We start from the raw sequence: 7,901 nt of genomic DNA on the forward strand, positions 1-7,901 counted from the left end.
TCAGTCCCCCCAACCCCCACTGTAATTCGCACCCTGTACAAATGTAATCAGTGTGCGGTTACTACTTGTATAATAAACTATGTTTAATTATGGTTATTAGAATGTACTCTTTCTGGTTGCAACATGGTTGCTTATTTAAAATAAGCACATATTCGAGAGTGTGTGATTTGGATGCAGCCTTGGGTCTCCTGTGAAAAGTGTTTGATATAGTACCTTACATTGAATGTCTGTCACATATAAGCTAAATCATGCCAGTTGACAGCTTTTTGGCATCTTTATTGTCTCTGGGGCAATTAATTAGATTGTTTGCATTCAGCACGAATAGCCACAAACATGAGATCAATAGACTTGTTCACACATTTATCTTTCCACCCAGTGACTTTACTTTCACCTTTAATGACATGTGAACTGTCTACTCTCTTTCACAAGAGGACTTTGAGGGGTTTTTCTTTCTTTTCTGAGATCTTTTAAATCATCAGTAATCTCAAATGTCCACCTAAATTACATGTAAAATCCCCCTTTCCTGAAAACACAGTTATAGCCATCCTCTAGTTATATAGTTCAACATGTTTGCTTTAAGTACTTTTAAAGTAAAAAGTCTGACATGACTCGCACGAAAAATCCCCTTGACTAAAACCAAGAAAAGCCTTGTTTACATTACTAACTGACTGGATTATTTGACAAATTACTCTTTGATCCCTGTCTGTGTTTGTTTTGGACACACTGTATTTAGGTGGGAGGCCAAAAGTTTATTGGCCTGATGGGCCAGTTGAGAATTTCAGCCCTTGGGGAGTCTCAGAAGGCTAAAGTGGTCTGATAGACACCAGGCATGCTGGCTCTGACACTTTCAAGGTTATATCTGTATGTAAAACACCTCAGAGACAGCAGGCTGAGAGAGGAATGGACTTACGCAAACACTTCTCTCCCCATCCCCTTCTTATTAATTCAATTATTCCTCTCACTGAAATTAGATGGTAATTTCACGTCATTGGTTTAGAGCAGTGCTTTTTGGCTTTGCTCAGTGGTTAGATGGATCAACTGTTATCATGTCACATTGCATTTGCAGGAAATTGTTTGTGGTTAAAATGCAATATTTTGTTCATACAGAAATTTGACTGCAAAGGTATTGTTATTATATATTTTTAAATAAAATGGTTTTTATGTGGGTCTTAGCTTGTAATCATAGCTTCAAAGATTTAAAGTGTTTATTGTCATATCCAAAGTAAGGAACAGGTTCCCTGTACAATTAAATTCTTACTGTCCACTGAATGGCAACAAAGTTTAATGTATATTAAAAATGTGAAATACTTATTTTACAAAATAGGCATGCGAAAAAGTAAACATAAGTATAAACAATGAAAAAAATAAATAATATATAAAGTTGGTTTCTATATACATAAATGTGTATATGTTAAAGAGAATGGATAATGTGCAAACTGTAACCGCATACATGTGCAGTAATTAAATGTTAAAGTGCGTCATGCATAGGAGAAGCAATGTTAGAGTTAGAACTTGTAATGGTTCGCTGTTGGTTCTTTGGGGGTGGTTAGTACTATGCAGGTGCTATGGGCAGTGATGTATAGTAACAAATTACAAATACTCAATCTACTGTAATTGAGTAGTTTTTCTCAGCAATTGTAATTTACAAAGTAGTTTTAAAAATGTGTAATTTTACTTGAGTACATTTTTAGAGCTGTATCGGTACTTTTACTCCACTTCTTGCCTATGGGGAGTGGCTGAGTAGTCTTGTGATTCCTGTCCAATCAAATTGCACATAGATCATAAATCGCATCATACTGAACTACCTCAAAACATGGCTGATTTATAATTGCAGCAAACTGTTTAGAAGCATCAAAAGTGTCTAAGTAGATGTCCAAAATCTTTACACACATTGACTGTTTAGATGCATGTCACTGATGAGAAGATGACTGATGTTTACTGTATGATGACCGAAATGGCCTTAAACACCCTGCAGGCACAAGACGTCAACATGACGTCAGATTAACATTGTACCCCAACGTTGTGGGGACATTGCATTTTGTTTGGAAATGAAAATCGGGTTGGCCGAACCCCAACATCCAACCTAAAATCACATCAGAACCCCAATGTCCAACCTAAAATCAATCAAATATCAATGTCTAATGATGTTACAGTTGACGTGTGGACGTTACCATTAACGTCTTGACAGTGTGTGCCTGCTGGGCAATAACTAAATGCACTACAGAATGTTACGTTTACACACATCCATAAATTACATGTAAATGCATCAGCTTTTTACAACATAATACTCAATACTCACTACTCTTAAGTACTTTTGAAAGGTCTATTTTTAACTAATACTTTGAGTAATAATTACAACAGATGCTTTTACTCTACTTGCACAGGTTTTTAGTCAAGTAATGGTACTTTTACTTGAGTATGATTTTTCAGTACTCTTAATAATCCATATATTCCATATTAATCCATATTCCTGATGTCAAAGTTAGCCTACTTGTTGTCATTTAATTATTAACAGCTATGGTGTTACATATTGAACAAAAGTATTATTTTATTTAAATGCATTTTGTTTTATTTAGTCCTATTTATTTATTGGCCAAAGAATGGGCACAAAATTGACAAGCTTAATATAAATGACCACAAAACAACAGTAAAACGTTGTACATGGACAAGGTGAAAGACTTCAGAATAGCAAGCATCACCTCACATGCCTTTTTACAGTAAGCTATATCCGACTGTATTCATGTGAGATGGATCACATCACATACATTTTGACAACTTTGTGTTTTTGACAGTTAAGTTGCGAGGAAAACAAATCACAAAATGTCTGATCACAAATGTGTTTAGTAAATATCAACATTATTTTTTTTATGTCAAAAGACAGTTTGTGCTGTCCAATATACATTTACACTTTAGTTTAGGTTATAAGCTAAATAAACTACTAATTAACTGTTTATTAATAGATAGTAGAGTAGAAGTTGGGTTTGGGTTTTGAGTAGGATTAGGAATGCACAATTAGCTCATACTTTATAACTACTAATGAACTGTTAAAATCTTAATAATAGGCCAGTAATATACCAGTCGTTAATAGCATGAATTGTGACCTAAACTAAAATGTTGCCCAATATGCTAGTAAATCTGGCTCAAAGTGGCTCCCCTATGATTATGAACCAAATAACCACTGTTTCTTTGTTAAAAGCAGCTCTCCACAGGACGTTTTGCCATATGAGAAATGGTCGTGCCCAACTGAGCCAGGTTTCTCCTAAGTTTTTTTTTTTCTTCACTTTCACCCATTGGTGAAGTTTTTTTTTTTCCTCGCCGCTGTCGCCACTGGCTTGCATAGTTCGGGACTTGTAGAGCTGCGCATCGATGGATTACTCTTCTGTGTTTGGACTTTTAGCAGTGAATATTAAAACACATTGAACTGAACTGATCTAAACTGAACTGAACTTAAACTCTGAAAACTGAACTACACTGTTTCAATTCAATATAATCTTCTATGTGAAGCTGCTTTGACACAATCTATATTGTAAAAGCGCTGTACAAACAAAGATGAATTGAATTGAAAAGTGTATCAGATACGCCTTCAGCCTACTGTACCTGGTTGTGGTATCGTGGATGTGGTTTATAGTATCTGTAGCAGGACTGGAGACTGCATGAAGTATGTATGAGAGCAGAATTCCCCTGCTGTAGCAGCAGGACACAAAGCACAGGAAAGCAGGTGGAGCTGAATAATCATCAGTCCCGTGTGTCGCAACACAATCTGCTGTAGGAGACGGAGGAAGGAACTGTCAGAAGGTGGCATTTGGGTTCTTACCCCTGTTTAACCTCCTAGGTTCATTGTCACATGGCATATTTGCAGATAATTACCTAAGACAAAATAGTGTTGAATATCAGAATACTTCAGTTATTGGATCACTAAAAGTGTGTTGACTGCAATGTCTATATCTGCAATTAAACAAGCATTATATAGATTCATTCAACATGAACAGTATTAAATTAGGTAAAAAATGCATTATGCTCGGGGGTCCCATCATTTGACATTCAAACACTGTGTCGTTCTGAAAAGGTTTGTTACATACAAACTAAATTAGGCCCCTTTGCCATTTTTTCTAGTCTTTCTGCACATATTCTTTGTGTCCAATGTAATCAATTAAGTTGTTTTCTTTCAGCATCAATAGCCACAGACATGAGGACAATAGAACTGTTCACACATTCCTGTCCCTCCTCCTCACAACACAGACATTTAATGATCTGTGAATCCCCTAATTTCCTTCTGAGAGGACCTCAAATTTTGGGATTGCCCCAATTTTTGTAGCATTTGGTCGAATAGTGTTTAAAAGATTTTGTGTGTGTGTGCTTTGAAATATTGTTTAATACAACATGGTAGTTGCAGATATTACAGAGTTAAAATAATGACTATATCATACAATTTTACCATGATTAACAGATGTCATTCATGTAAAAAATACAGTTTACATACTAAAAAGGTGTGAGTTATACAGTCCTCTGTATATATGAGTGCCCCCCATTTTGAAAATGAATATTTTTATCCAATTTTTAGTGATTATAGGTAATATTTATTGGTGCATTTGAACAAATTTTTATTAGAATGATATTTTAGTCGCAGAAAGTCTTTAGAAATGAAAAGATAATAAATTTATATTCATGAAAAATATTGCAAAAAAAACATAAATTTACAAACTGCAACATTTCAACAAAATTGTACATATATTTTATTTCTCTTGATTTTTGCTATTTTTGCAAATTGTATTTTAATATTTTTCCCTAAAATATACATTTGGGCTACTCATTTTTGGACCATTATCATAAGTTATTTTGTTAGATAAGCTTCAGATTTAGCTTCAGTATTGACTAAACTAATGTTTATGCACAAATATAATATTGTAAAGCATCCTATAGAACATATTAATTTATTAATGAGAGATTTGTAGAGGGTGTACTCATATATGCTGATCACTGTATTTAGAACAAGATTAATTTGATGACATACTGAAAAACTCCAAAGCTACCAAATACTAATTAATTGTAATGTTAGTAACACTTTACAATTGTATTATGAAGGGACGCTGGATCCAAATGCAAGATTTATTCAACAGAATAGTCAGGCAAGCAATAGTCAATACAGGAACAAACTGATGTATACGGGCAATCCACAGTCGTGGTCAGCAAACAGGCGCATGGTCAAAAAGCAGGCAGCAGACAGGAATAAACAATGAAACAAGACAAGGGTCTAACACAGCAAGGCAAAGGAAACGCGTTGTTATGTCACAAATACAGTAAACAAGACTCAGCCCTGAAGTGTGTGTGTGTGTGAGCGCTGTTTATAAAGTCCATCTAATCAGTTCCTGAGCAGCTCCCAGCCGTGAGTGTGTGTCAACCGAATGAGGAACAAGTGCGTGTGAGCGGTGCATAACTGAAGCTATAGTCCATGTAATGGAGGATTTGTAGTTCTTTAGTGATCTGTGTTTTTACCAGCGATCTGCCAGGTTTAGATCGCTGGTGATTGTGACAATAATGTTGTATTAGTTGATGTTACTTAATGCATTTACTAACATGAACAAACAACGAACAATACATTCATTAAAATATTTTTTCCTGTTAGTTAATGAAAATAGTTGTTTATAGTTATTTCCAACATAGGCTTATTCTAAAAACGTAACATTTACTAGTAATGCATTAGTAAATGTTGAACTATGATTAATAAATGCTGTAAAAGTATTGCTCATAATTAATCCATGTTAGTAAATACATGAACTACTGAAACCTTATTGTAAAGTGACTGTAATGTTTATGATTTGCCACTATCCTTCAAATTTATCACCTAGTAATGTATAATAATTAAAAAGAAATAAAAATAAAATAAATAAAAAACTTAAATAAAAAATTAATCTTTTGTATAGATCAGATCAGAACAAGAACATTGCATCATTTTTTTAATAAGTTCAGTTTACTTTAATTTTGTCATTCAAAACATCAAAAATTGTAATCCAGAAGAAATTTTGTTGCATCAGACCTAACAAGAACATAAAAACATCAAACATTACAAAACCTAACATAATAAATAAGCTTTTATAATTTTAATAAATATATAAATATAAATATAGTTATATAAAATATAACCCAATTTAAAAAAAAATCACAGAAGGGAATAAATTAATATTCAAATAACTTTTGCACAGTTCGTTATAATAGTAATAATAATAATAACATTTTGTGCTATTTTAAAAAATTTATTGATTTATTGTTATATACTAGCTATTCAGTATTTAAGATACGGTGTTATTCAAAAGTATTATAATGGCAGGATTAAAAACTATCACGAAACCGCACTGCCTGAGGGCATGAGCGAGAGCAAATATGGCCAGGGTGGGTTGGATCCCTTAAAATGCTATTTGCCTAGACAGACAACGTTGTTGATACAATTTCTGGATAGATGTCATGTTGACTCCAACGAACCTTTCAGTTGACTTTATTATCTTCTTAATGCTGTTCTTGTCAGATACACTGCTATTCTCATACCAAAGATAAATGTATATATCTTCGCTGTATAACGATAGAAAATTACTTATTTAATTAAAGTAACTTGAAAAAATAGACACTTGCATTTAATATTCTTTTTAATATTATTTAATAATCTAAATCAGGGATGCCCAAACTTTTTGTCAAATACCAAATTTGATTGAGACCTGTGGGCCAAAGGTAAATATATTAAGTTGTATAACAAAGTTGCCATGGATAATGTACTCATTCATTTCAAAATTAATGGACTTTAATCAGATTAAGTAATGCATTTTATATATTTTTTACACTTTATAATAAACCTATTATAATGAAAACATAAGAATTCCATTTATAACACAATGGAGTTTAATGCTGAATACACTAGTCAGGCTGCACCTGCCTTTGCCTTGATTTGCTAACTGAGGATTTCTGAGTTGTGGTGTATCCATTGAGCAACAGGATGTTCATTAAAAAATAATAATAATAATTTACAACATATAATTGAAACATTTAATGAAAGCTAGTTTTTTGTAGCATAAAATAAAACAAACAAACAAACAAACAAAAGGATATGTTAAATTAGAAATGACAATGTGTATTAAAGGTATTAAACCCAACCCTTCCCAAAATTCTGCCTCTCTTCTCTGATGGAATGACGAGCCAAATCAAAGGTTACCATGGGCCAACTTTGACCCACGAGCCATAGTTTGGGCATCTCTGATCTGAATAAATTGAATTTATTTATAAAAAGATTTGCAAAAACATCCAATGAAAATAATAGAGGTTATACATGCATGTAATTCGATGTATTTGTGTCATTTCATGCATGTAACTTGTGTAGATGGATGTTTAGCATTTGTTGACAGCGCCAGAGATAAAGCTAAACCCTCGTGTGTGACAGATGGCTGTGTCATTTCCAGATAAAAATGAACGCGTTTTCAGTGTCAGCCTCTCAGGAGGGAAATGGAGCATACAGAAATGAAGAGAAGCAGCATATGGAAATGGAAAAGCCCATTTGTTCTAGGGCATGTGAGGATTCAACGAATTCTGTGTGAAGAGGTCAAGAGGATCAGCGAAACTGCTCTCTGTCGAACTTTACGTTCCGGTCTACCAATCTGGACTGCCACACAGTCAAAAAAAAAAAACTTTTTCTCCAGCTCTCTCATTAGCTAAATCTCTCTTTGAGCTTTGCTACAGGCCCCCATTATTCTCTGGTGACAGGGAAACGTGATACAGAGAGCATATCAGTCCACAGCAGTAATCAGCTCTTCTCGCTACTAGAACACCAACTGAGAGAGAAAGAGAAGGACTTCACCAACACCCCCTGACCCACAACCACCCACTCGCAGCAGACAGAGGCACAGCAGGCAGCTAATTAG

The sequence above is a fragment of the Danio aesculapii genome, chromosome 23 (genome assembly GCF_903798145.1).
Source record: "Danio aesculapii chromosome 23, fDanAes4.1, whole genome shotgun sequence".
In the NCBI taxonomy this organism is placed as follows: domain Eukaryota; kingdom Metazoa; phylum Chordata; class Actinopteri; order Cypriniformes; family Danionidae; genus Danio; species Danio aesculapii.